General features: G+C 39.9%; 1 non-coding gene across 1 annotated transcript; it reads left to right on the top strand.

Annotated features, from left to right (window-relative positions):
• The first annotated feature begins 11,079 nt into the window (after positions 1-11,079).
• On the top strand, positions 11,080-11,187 carry LOC130978359 (small nucleolar RNA R71). Its single transcript, XR_009086007.1, has one exon. It is a non-coding gene; the product is annotated as a small nucleolar RNA R71 (small nucleolar RNA).
• Positions 11,188-13,237: the final 2,050 nt, after the last annotated feature.

Below are 13,237 nucleotides of genomic sequence, written 5' to 3'. Positions count from 1 at the left end.
TAAGGCAAACTAGAAATAACATCCACCTTTGCTGGATCTACAAAAATGCCAGTATTAGATACAACATGTCCTAGTACGATTCCTTGTTTAACCATAAAATGACATTTTTCAAAATTCAATACAAGGTTTGTACTGACACATCTATCTAATACTCTAGATAAACTATCCAAGCAAAGGTTAAAAGAATCACCATAAACGCTGAAATCATCCATAAAAACTTCCATACAGTCCTCAATAAGATCAGAGAAAAGACTCATCATGTACCTTTGGAAAGTAGCTGGTGCATTGCACAGGCCAAAGGGCATTCTCTTGTAAGCATAAGTCCCAAAAGGACAGGTAAAAGTAGTCTTTTCCTGATCCTCAGAAGCTATATGAATCTGGAAATATCCTGTATAACCATCTAAAAAGCAATAATGTGATTTACCTGACAGGTGATCCAGCATTTGATCAATGAATGGAAGAGGGTAGTAATCCTTACGAGTGGCTTGGTTGAGACGCCTGTAATCAATACAGACCTTCCAGGTGTTCTGTACTCTGGTTGCTATGAGCTCTCCATGCTCATTCTTCACTGTAGTGACTCCAGACTTTTTTGGCACCACTTGTACTGGGCTCACCCATTCACTGTCTGAGATGGGGTAGATAATACCTGCCTCTAATAGTCTGGTCACTTCTTTCTTGACAACCTCTAAGATAGTGGGGTTCAATCTTCTTTGAGGTTGACGAACAGGTCTTGCTCCTTCTTCTAAGAATATCCTGTGCTCACAAACTTGAGGGTCGATGCCTACTATGTCTGCCAAACTCCACCCAATTGCTTTCTTGTGCTTCCTCAGCACACTAAGTAACTGCTCTTCTTGCTGAGAAGTGAGGTCCCGTGCAATGATAACTGAAAACTTCTGCTTGTCCTCAAGGTAAGCATATTTGAGGTGTGGAGGGAGGGGTTTCAATTCTAACTTCTGTTCATGGTCATGCTCTGGATTGTCTAGAGCTGGTTGCAGTGGTGGAGTACCTTCATTGTTCTCAGAATTCCCCATACTTGGACCTTGTCCTATATACTTATCTTCAAACCCTTCCTGGTGGACTTCAGCTACGGTTTCATCTATGATGTCACACTGGAAGATAGAACGATCTTCTGAAGGGTGCTTCATAACTCCATTCAGATTGAAGCTTACTATTCGGTCGTCTATTTCAAAAGAGTATGTTCCTGTAAAAGCATCTAATTTGAACTTCGAGGTCTTCAAGAAAGGTCTTCCGAGTAGGATTGATGATGGCTTTTCTGAGTCATTTTGGGGCATCTCCAGGATGTAAAAATCAATGGGGAAAGTGAGACCTTTGATACCCAGTAATACATCTTCAGCAACTCCAGCCACTGTAATAATACTTTTATCTGCTAACACAAAACGAGCTGCCGACCTTTTTAAGGGAGGGAGCCTCAAAACATCATATACAGATAAATGCATTATACTAACACATGCTCCTAAATCACACATGCAGTCGGAAAATATCACGCCTCCAATGGTACAGTTAACCATGCATGGACCTGGGTCACTACATTTTTTAGGTATATTTCCCATTAAAGTAGATATAGAACTTCCTAAAGGAATAGTTTCTAATTCATTAATTTTATCTTTATGTATGCATAAATCCTTTAGAAACTTTGCGTATTTAGGTACTTGTTGAATAACATCAAAAAGGGGAACAGTTACCTCAACCTTTTTGAATATTTCTACCATTTTGGGATCAGGTTCCAGCTGCTTCCAGGGCTTCCTTGCAAGTTGTGGAAATGGAATAGGGACATTGTCCTCTATAGTGTCTGCGCCCTTTGGTGCTTCTTCCTATGATTTGGCGTCTTCTTCTTCAGCCATGTCCTGTATGCTCTTTTCTTCTTCAACATCTTCTATTTCCACTACCTCTTCAGCTGAGGTGTGTTCAGGTGGGTTTGGTTCTTCCTGATCCCTCTCTTGCAATGTGGTTCCGGACCTTAGGGTGATGGCATTAATGCCACCCTTTGGATTGGGTAATGGTTGAGAGGGGAGTCCACCAGAGCTTGAGGACTGGTTGTTGGAGTTGGTCAGTGATCCAATCTGTGAGACAAGGGCTTGCAAAGTAGAAGTCAAACCATTCAGAGTAGAATTAAAGTTATTTTCCATAGCCTGTTGTCTCCGATCAATGGATTGTAGTAACTCATCATTAGGGGATGAAGAGGGATAAGTGATCTGAGAGGTCTGCTGAGATGCTTGAGGCTGTCTTAGATGATGTGCTCTGTAAGCCTGATTTTGATTCTGCTGCCTGAAGTTGTTATTGTTATTCCACCTCTGATTTCCATTGTTATCTCTGCCTCCTCTGTTATGATTGTCCTTCCAACCCTGATTAGAAGTATCTCTCCAGCCTTGATTAGAATTATCCTTCCATCCATGATTGTAGCTGCCACTTTGATTGTACCCTTGATTGGGGCGGTCATAGAAGTTGTGAGTGGCTGCTACAGTGTTGTCTTCCGGTTGGTGTTGTGGACACTCATCAGTATAATGACTGTAGTCTACACAGATTCTGCATACTCTTTGTGGAACCAACTACTGGCTATGCTGTGGTCTAGAAGGCTAAACTTGCTGAGTCTGTTGTTGACTTAGTTGCATTTGCTTCAGCAAATTAGTTGGTGCACGAAATTGCAATCACACTTTTGCAATCCCGCACAACTAACCAGCAAGTGCACTGGGTCGTCCAAGTAATACCTTACGTGAGTAAGGGTCGATCCCACGGAGATTGTCGGTATGAAGCAAGCTATGGTTATCTTGTAATTCTTAGTCAGGATATCAGTAATTCTCAGATTTAATTGTGAAAAGTAGAAGAACATGAAATAAATACTTGTTTTGCAGTAATGGAGAACAGGTTGAGGTTTTGGAGATGCTCTATCTTCTGAATCTCTGTTTTCCTATTGTCTTCTTCTTCAAGCACGCAAGGCTCCTTCCATGGCAAGCTGTATGTAAGGTTTCACCGTTGTCAATGGCTACCTCCCATCCTCTCAGTGAAAATGTTCAACGCGCTCTGTCACAGCATGGCTAATCATCTGTCGGTTCTCAATCAGGTTGGAATAGAATCTAGTGATTCTTTTGCGTCTGTCACTAACGCCTAGCCCTCAGAAGTTTGAAGCTCGTCACAGTCATTCAATCCTTGAATCCCACTCAGAATACCACAGACAAGGTTTAAACCTTCTGGATTCTCTTGAATGCCGCCATCAGTTCTAGCTTATACCACGAAGATTCTGATTAAAGAATCCAAGAGATATCTACTTAATCTAAGGTAGAACGGAGGTGGTTGTCAGGCACACGTTCATAGGTGAGAATGATGATGAGTGTCACGGATCATCACATTCATCAAGTTTAGGAACAAGTGATATCTTAGAATAGAAGCAAGCGTGATTGAATGAAAAAAAGTAATAATTGCATTAATCCATCAAGACACATCAAAGCTCCTCACCCCCAACCATGGGGTTTAGAGACTCATGCCGTAGAAGATACAATAAGAAACGTGTAATGTGTCATGAGGTAGAGATACAATGTAAAAAGGTCCTATTAATAGTGAACTAGTAACCTAGGGTATACAGAAATGAGAAAATGACGTAAAAATCCACTTCCGGGGTCCACTTGGTGTGTGCTTGGGCTGAGCATTGAAGCTTTCATGTGTAGAGATTTTTTCTGGAGTTAAACGCCAGCTTTTGTGCCAGTTTAGGCGTTTCACTCCAATTTTTATCCGGCGTTAAACGCCGGGAATTCTGAAGCTGATTTGCAACGCCGGTTTGGGCCATCAAATTTCGGGAAAAGTATAGACTATTGAACATTGCTGGAAATCCCAGGATGTCTACTTTCCAACGCAATTAAAAGCGCACCAATTGGGCTTCTGTAGCTTCAGAAAATCCACTTCGAGTGCAGGGAGGTCAGAATCCAACAACATCTGCAGTCCTTTTCAGCCTTTGTATTAGATTTTTGCTCAGGTCCCTCAATTTTAGCCAGAAAATACCTGAAATCACAGAAAAATACACAAACTCATAGTAAAGCCCAGAAAAGTGAATTTTAACTAAAAACTAATAAAAATATAATAAAAACTAACTAAAATATACTAAAAACATACTAAAAACAATGCCAAAAAGCGTATAAATCATCCGCTCATCACAACACCAAACTTAAATTGTTGCTTGTCCCCAAGCAACTGAAAATCAAATAGAATAAAAAGAATAGAATATACTATAAACTCCAAAACATCAAAGAAACTTAGCTCCAAATAGATGAGCGGGACTAGTAGCTTTTTGCTTCTGAACAGTTTTGGCATCTCACTTTATCCTTTGAAGTTTAGAATGATTGGCATCTATAGGAACTCAGAAGTTAGATAGTGTTATTGATTCTCCTAGTTAAGTATGATGATTCTTGAACATAGCTACTTTATGAGTCTTGGCTGTGGCCCAAAGCACTCTGTCTTCCAGTATTACCACCGGATACATACATGCCACATACACATAACTGGGTGAACCTTTTCAGATTGTGACTCAGCTTTGCTAGAGTCCCCAATCAGGGGTGTCCAGGGTTCTTAAACACACTCTTTTTGCCTTGGATCACTTTAAAATTTTATTATTATTTTTGAATGCTTTTTCTTGCTTCAAGAATCAATTTGATGATTTTTCAGATCCTCAATAACATTTCTCCGTTTCCATAATTCTTTCAAGAGCCAACAAGTTTAACATTCTTTAATCAACAAATTCAAAAGACATATGCACTGTTCAAGCATTCATTCAGAAAACAAAAATTATTGTCACTACATCAAACTAATTCAACTAGTTTCAGAGATGAATTCGAAATCCTGTACTTCTTGTTCTTTTGTGATTAAAGCATTTTTCATTTAAGAGATGTGATGAATTCATAGGACATTTATAGCTTTAAGACATGAACCTTAAATTTTATTAATCATAAATTAAGAAAAAGACTCAAAAATAGATATAAGATAAGACTAATAGTAATAGAAAACAAAATTTTAAATGACTCTAAAATAGACTCCTAATGATAGAGATTATCACAGAGTTAGGACTCAACAACCTTGATCTTGAGAAGTGGATGCTCCCTCAACTTGTGGGGTATTTGACCCTTCAAGGGACAGCTTCTGGCGCTTCAGCTCCTGTAGCTCACGCCCCTGCTTCTCTTGTTCCTTCAGCAATTTGCAGAGCATGCAGTTTTGATTCTGCTATTCTTCCTTAATTTGTTCCATAGCTTCTTGCAGCTTGGCAACAGATGCTTCTAGGTGAGTCCAGTAGTCAATTTCAGGAAGTTCAGGGAGGAACTCCTGCGCCCTCCTTTTGATAGAGTTATCTTGCATTTGTCCTTCCATTGACTTCTTGGTGATTGGGTGCTCAATTGGGATGAATTCATCTACTCCCATCCTCACCCCAGCATCTTTACATAGCAAAGAGATTAAGCTTGGGTAAGCGAGTTTGGCTTCAGTGGAGTTCTTGTTTGCAATTGTGTAAATCTCACAAGCAATCAGATGATGAATCTCCACTTCTTTTCCCAGCATAATGCAATGAATCATCACTGCTCTCTTGATAGTAACCTCAGAACAGTTACTAGTGGGCAAGATAGAACGCCCTATGAAGTCCAACTAGCCTCTTGCAACTAGTTTGAGATCTCCCCTCTTGAGTTGGTTTGGGACACTGGTGCACGAAATTGTGATCAATACTTTTCAAAACATAAACAATCCCTAGTAATGGCTCCAAAGACTTGGTGCTCAATACCATGGCATAAACACAACTTCGCACAACTAACCAGCAAGTGCACTGGGTCGTCCAAGTAATAAACCTTACGCGAGTAAGGGTCGATCCCACGGAGATTGGTGGTATGAAGCAAGCTATGGTCATCTTGTAAATCTCAGTCAGGCAGACTCAAATGTATGATGGTGATGAACGAAAATAACACAAAGGTAAAGATAGAGATACTTATGTATATCATTGGTGTAAGAGCTTCAGACAAGCGTATGGAGATGCCTTCCCTTCCGTCTCTCTGCTTTCCTACTGCCTTCATCCAATCCTTCTTACTCCTTTCCATGGCAAGCTCGTGTAGGGTTTCACTGTTGTCAGCAGCTACCTCCCATCCTCTCAGTGAAAATACGTCCCTGATGCTCTGTCACAGCATAGGCTAATCATCTGTCGGTTCTCGTTCAGGCCGGAATAATATCCATTGATACTTTTACGTCTGTCACTAACGCCCTAGCCTGCTAGGAGTTTGAAGCACGTCACAGTCATTCAATCATTGAATCCTACTCAGAATACCACAGACAAGGTTAGACCTTCCGGATTCTCTTGAATGCTGCCATCAGTTCTTGCCTATACCACGAAGACTCTGATCCCACGGAATGGCTGGCTCGTTTGTCAGGCGAGCACTCGGTTGTCAGGCGATCAACCATGCATCGTGTTATCAGGAATCCAAGAGATATTCACTAAGCCTCAGATGCTTGTAGAACAAGAGTGGTTGTCAATCACTTTGTTCATGGGTGAGAATGATGATGGGCGTCAATCATCACCTTCATCAAGTTGAAGAACAAGTGATATCTTGGACAAAGAACAAGCGGAATTGAATAGAAGAACAATAGTAATTGCATTAATACTCGAGGTACAGCAGAGCTCCACACCTTAATCTATGGTGTGTAGAAACTCCACCGTTGAAAATACATAAGCATAAGGTCTAGGCATGGCCGTGAGGCCAGCCTCCCAATGAGGGTTCAATCATCAAAACATGATCAAAAGATGAAAATACAATAGTAAAAGGTCCTATATATAGAAAACTAGTAGCCTAAGGTGTACAGAGATGAGTAAATGACATAAAAATCCACTTCCGAGCCCACTTGGTTTGTGCTTGGGCTGAGAAATGAAGCATTTTCGTGTAGAGACTCTCCTTGGAGTTAAACGCCAGCTTTTATGCCAGTTTGGGCGTTTAACTCCCAATTAGGTGCCAGTTCCGGCGTTTAACGCTGGAATTTCTTGAGGTTACTTTGAACGCCGGTTTGGGCCATCAAATCTTGGGCAAAGTATGGACTATCATATATTGCTGGAAAGCCCAGGATGTCTACTTTCCAACGCCGTTGAGAGCGCGCCAATTGGGCTTCTGTAGCTCCAGAAAATCCACTTCGAGTGCAGGGAGGTCAGAATCCAACAGCATCTGCAGTCCTTTTGAGTCTCTGGATCAGATTTTTGCTCAGATCCCTCAATTTCAGCCAGAAAATACCTGAAATCACAGAAAAACACACAAACTCATAGTAAAGTCCAGAAAAGTGAATTTTAATTAAAAACTAATAAAAATATACTAAAAACTAACTAAAAGATACTAAAAACATACTAAAAACAATGCCAAAAAGCATACAAATTATCCGCTCATCACAACACCAACTTAAATTGTTGCTTGTCCCCAAGCAACTGAAAATCAAATAAGATAAAAAGAAGAGAATATACTATAGACTCCAAATTATCAATGAAACTAAGCTCCAAATTAGATGAGCGGGACTAGTAGCTTTTTGCCTCCGAACAGTTTTGGCATCCCACTTTATCCTTTGAAATTCAGAATGATTGGCTTCTTTAGGAACTCAGAATCCAGATAGTGTTATTGATTCTCTTAGTTAAGTATGATGATTCTTGAACACAGCTACTTATTGAGTCTTGGCCGTGGCCCAAAGCACTCTGTCTTCCAGTATTACCACCGGATACATACATGCCACAGACACATAATTGGGTGAACCTTTTCAGATTGTGACTCAGCTTTGCTAAAGTCCCCAATTAGAGGTGTCCAGGGTTCTTAAGCACACTCTTATTGCCTTGGATCACAACTTTATTTCTTTCTTTTTCTCTTTCTCCCTTTTTTTTTCGTTTTTCTCCTTCTTTTTCTCTTTTTTTTTTTGTATTCACTGCTTTTTCTTGCTTCAAGAATCATTTTTATGATTTTTCAGATCCTCAGTAACATGTCTCCTTTTTCATCATTCTTTCAAGAGCCAACAATTTTAACATTCATGAACCACAAATTCAAAAGACATATGCACTGTTCAAGCATACATTCAGAAAACAAAAAGTATTGTCACCACATCAAACTAATTAAGCTAGTTTTAAAGATGAATTTGAAATCCTGTACTTCTTGTTCTTTTGTGATAAAAACAGTTTTCATTTAAGAAAGGTGATGGATTCATATTCATAGCTTTAAGGCATAGACACTAAGACACTAATGATCATAAGACACAAACATGGATAAACATAAAGCACTAAAATTCGAAAAATAGAAGAATAAAGAACAAGGAGATTAAAGAACGGGTCCACCTTAGTGATGGCGGCTCTTTCTTTCTCTTGAAGATCCTATGGAGTGCTTGAGCTCCTCAATGTCTCTTCCTTGTCTTTGTTGCTCCTCTCTCATGATTCTTTGATCTTCTCTAATTTCATGGAGGATGATGGAGTGTTCTTGGTGCTCCACCCTTAGTTGTCCCATGTTGGAACTTAATTCTCCTAGGGAGGTGTTCAGTTGCTCCCAATAGTCTTGTGGAGGAAAGTGCATCCCTTGAGGTATCTCAGGGATCTCTTGATGAGAGGGGTCTCTTGTTTGCTCCATCTTCTTCTTAGTGATGGGCTTGAGGTCATGCCTTCTCAGTTGAACCGGCTTTGGATGCCATAAATGGTTATGGAAAAACAAAAAGCAATGCTTTTACCACACCAAACTTAAAAGGTTTGCTCGTCCTCGAGCAAAAGAAGAAAGAAGAGAGTAGAAGAAGAAGAAATGGAGGAGAGGGAGATGGCTTTGTGGTTCGGCCAAAAGAGGGGAAGAAGTGGTGTTTTATGAAGGATGGATGTGAGTGGTGAAGAGAAAGAGATGTTGAGGTGATTGGTGAATGGGTGAAGAAGAAGAGAGAGTGGTGGGGTTGTTTGGGGATCCTGTGGGGTCCATAGATCCTTAGGTGTCAAGGAAAAGTCATCCCTGCACCAAATGGCATCAAAAATCATGTTTTGAGCCAATTCTGGCGTTAAACGCTGGGCTGGTGCCCATTTCTGGCGTTTAACGCCAGGTTCTAGCCCTTTTCTGGCGTTTAACGCCAGTCTGGTGCCCCTTTCTGGCGTTAAACGCCCAGAATGGTGCCAGACTGGGCGTTAAACGCCCAACTGCTAGGCTTACTGGCGTTTAAACGCCAGTAGCTTCTTCCTCCAGGGTGTGCTGTTTTTCTTCCTGTTTTTCATTTTGTTTTTGCTTTTTTCATTGATTTAGTGACTTCTCATGATCATCAACCTACAAAAAAGATAAAAAAGGAAATAGTTAACTATAAAACATTGGGTTGCCTCCCAACAAGCGCTTCTTTAATGTCATTAGCTTGACAGAGGACTCTCATGGGGCCTCAGAAATACTCAGAACCGTGTTGGAACCTCCCAACACCAAACTTAGAGTTTGAATGTGGGGGTTCAACACCAAACTTAGAGTTTGGTTGTGGCCTCCCAACACCAAACTTAGAGTTTGACTGTGGGGGCTCTGCTTGGCTCTGTTTTGAGAGAAGCTCTTCATGCTTCCTCTCCATGATGATAGAGGGATGCCCTTGGGCCTTAAACACCAAGGATTCTTCATTCACTTGAATGATCATTTCACCTCTATCAACATCAATCACAGCTTTTGCTGTGGCTAGGAAGGGTCTGCCAAGGATGATAGATTCATCCATGCATTTCCCAGTCTCTAGGACTATGAAATCAGTAGGGATGTAATGGTCTTCAACTTTTACCAAAACCTCCTCTACAAGTCCATGGGCTTGTTTTCTTGAGTTGTCTGCCATCTCTAGTGAGATTTTTGCAGCTTGCACCTCAAAGATCCCTAATTTCTCCATTACAGAGAGGGGCATGAGGTTTACACTTGACCCTAAGTCACACAAGGCCTTCCTGAAGGTCATGGTGCCTATGGTACAAGGTATAGAAAACTTCCCAGGATCCTGCCTCTTTTGAGGTAAATTCTGCCTAGACAAGTCATCCAGTTCTTTGGTGAGCAAAGGGGGTTCATCCTCCCAAGTCTCATTTCCAAACAACTTGTCATTTAGCTTCATGATTGCTCCAAGGTATTTAGCAACTTGCTCTTCAGTGATATACTCATCCTCTTCAGAGGAAGAATACTCATCAGAGCTCATGAATGGCAGAAGTAAGTCCAATGGAATCTCTATGGTCTCATCTTGAGCCTCAGATTCCCATGGTTCCTCATTGGGGAACTCAGAGGAGATTGGTGCACGCCCATTGAGGTCTTCCTCAGTGGCGTCCACCTCCTCTCTTTCCTCTCCATATTCGGCCATGGTTATGGCTTTGCACTCTCCTTTTGGATTTTCTTCTGTATTACTTGGGAGAGTACTAGGAGGGAGTTCAGTAACTTTCTTACTCAGCTGACCCACTTGTCCTTCCAAATTCCTAATGGAGGACTTTGTTTCATTCATGAAACTTTGAGTGGTCTTTATTAGATCAGAGACCATTGTTGCTAAGTCAGAAGTACTCTGCTTAGAACTCTCTGTCTGTTGCTGAGAAGATGATGGAAAAGGCTTGTTATTGCCAAGCCTGTTTCTTCCACCATTATTATTGAAACCTTGTTGAGGTCTCTCTTGATTCTTCCATGAGAAATTTGGGTGATTTCTCCATGAAGAATTATAGGTGTTTCCATAGGGTTCTCCTAGGTAATTCACCTCTTCCATTGAAGGGTTCTCAGGAGCATAAGCTTCTTCCTCAGATGAAGCCTCTTTAGTACTGCCAGGTGCATTTTGCATTCCAGACAGACTTTGAGAAATTAAATTGACTTGTTGAGTCAATATCTTATTCTGAGCCAGTATGGCATTCAGAGTGTCAATCTCAAGAACTCCTTTCTTCTGATTAGTCCCATTATTCACAGGATTCCTTTCAGAAGTGTACATGAATTGGTTATTTGCAACCATTTCAATTAGCTCTTGAGCCTCTGCAGGCGTCTTCTTCAGATGAAGAGATCCTCCAGCAGAGCTATCCAAAGACATCTTGGATAGTTCAGAGAGACCATCATAGAAAATACCTATGATGCTCCATTCAGAAAGCATGTCTGAAGGACATTTTCTGATTAGTTGTTTGTATCTTTCCCAAGCTTCATAGATGGATTCTCCATCCTTCTGTCTGAAGGTTTGGACTTCCACTCTAAGCTTACTCCATCTTTGTGGTGGAAAGAACTTTGCCAAGAAGGCATTGACTAGCTTTTCCCAAGAGTTCAGGCTTTCTTTAGGTTGAGAGTCCAACCATATTCTAGCTCTGTCTCTTACAGCAAAAGGGAAAGGCATCAGTCTATAGACCTCAGGGTCTACCCCATTAGTCTTGACTGTGTCACAGATTTGCAAGAATTCAGCTAAGAACTGATGAGGATCTTCCATTGGAAGTCCATGGAACTTGCAATTCTGTTGCATTAGAGAAACTAATTGAGGCTTAAGCTCAAAGTTGTTTGCTCCAATGGCAGGGATAGAGATGCTTCTCCCATAGAAGTCGGGAGTAGGTGCAGTAAAGTCACCCAGCACCTTCCTTGCATTGTTGGCATTGTTGTTGTTTTCGGCTGCCATGTCTTCTTTTTCTTTGAAGAATTCGGTCAGGTCCTCTAAAGAGAGTTGTGCTTTGGCTTCTCTTAGCTTTCTCTTCAAGGTCCTTTCGGGTTCAGGGTCAGCTTCAACAAGAATGCCTTTGTCTTTGTTCCTGCTCATAAGAAAGAGAAGAGAACAAGAAAATGTGGAATCCTCTATGTCACAGTATAGAGATTCCTTTAAGTATCAGAGGAAAAGAAGAGTAGAAGACAGAAGTAGAAAATTCGAACTTATCAGAAAAAGATGGAGTTCGAATTTTGCCTTAAGGGATAGTGTTAGTCCATAAACAGAAGGATGTGAGAAGAAGGGAAGTAATTTTCGAAAATTAAGTAAAAGATTTTGAAAAATTTTTGAAAAACACTAATTGATTTTCGAAAATAAGAGTGGGAAAGAAATCAAGTGATTTTTGAAAAAGATTTTGAAATTAGAAGTTAAAAAGATTTGATTGAAAACTATTTTGAAAAAGATGTGATTAAGAAGATAAGATTGGTTTTTAAAAAAATTGTGATTGAGAAAATATGATTTGAAAACAATTTTAAAAGATATGATTTGAAAACAATTTGAAAAAATATGATTTTAAAAATTAATGACTTGCCTAACAAGAAAAGATATGATTCAGACATAAAACCTTCCTCAACAGAAAAGGCAAAAAATGTTCAATCAAATCATTAATTGTTAGTAAGTATCTTTGAAAAAGAAAAGAAATTGATTTTGAAAACATTTGATTGAAAAGATATGATTTGAAAAAGATTTGATGTTGAAAAACTTTGAAAACTTGAAAAAAATTGATTTTGAAAACAAAATCTTCCCCCTAGCACCATCCTGGCGTTAAACGCCCAGAATGGTATACATTCTGGCGTTTAACGCCCAAAATGCTACCTCTTTGGGCGTTAAACGCCCAACCAGGTGCCCTGGCTGGCGTTTAAACGCCAGTCTGCCTTCTTCACTGGGCATTTTTGAATGCTCAGCTTTTTCTGTATAATTCCTCTGCAGTATGTTTTGAATCTTCAATTCTTTGTATCATTGACTTGAAAAGACACAAATTAAAAATATTTTGGATTTTTAATAATTAAAATGCAACAAGAATCAAATAACAATGCATGCAAGACACCAAACTTAGCAGTTTGTATACTATTGACACTAACTACATGAGAATGCATATGAGAAACACAAAACACTCAAGTCAATAGAATTCAAAGATCAAAACAAGAAAATCATCAAGAACAACTTGAAGATCAATGAGGACACATGCATGAATGCAATAAGAACAGAAACATGCAATTGATACTAAACTTAAGATGAGACTCTAGACTCAAACAAGACATATTTTTGGATTTTATGATTTTGTAAATTTTTTTTTTCGAAAATTAAGTGAAAAGGAAAATAAAGGTATCAAAATTCTTAATGAGAATTCCAGGAATCATGCAATGTTAGTCTAAAGCTTTAGTCTAAAGGAATTAGACATGGCCGGCCAAGCTTCAGCAGGACACTGCATTCAAGAGCTAAATTGATGAGAATCAATCAGCCTTGGTGATGATAAGAACATCACCTTGAAACACTAGAATTCATTCTTAAGAACTCTGAAGAAAAATACCTAATCTAAGCAACAAGATGAACCGTCAGTTGT

The sequence above is a fragment of the Arachis stenosperma genome, chromosome 4, assembly GCF_014773155.1.
Source record: "Arachis stenosperma cultivar V10309 chromosome 4, arast.V10309.gnm1.PFL2, whole genome shotgun sequence".
Taxonomy (NCBI): domain Eukaryota; kingdom Viridiplantae; phylum Streptophyta; class Magnoliopsida; order Fabales; family Fabaceae; genus Arachis; species Arachis stenosperma.
Note: the sequence above shows the minus strand (reverse complement) of the source record. Positions and strands in the feature narration are given on the sequence as shown.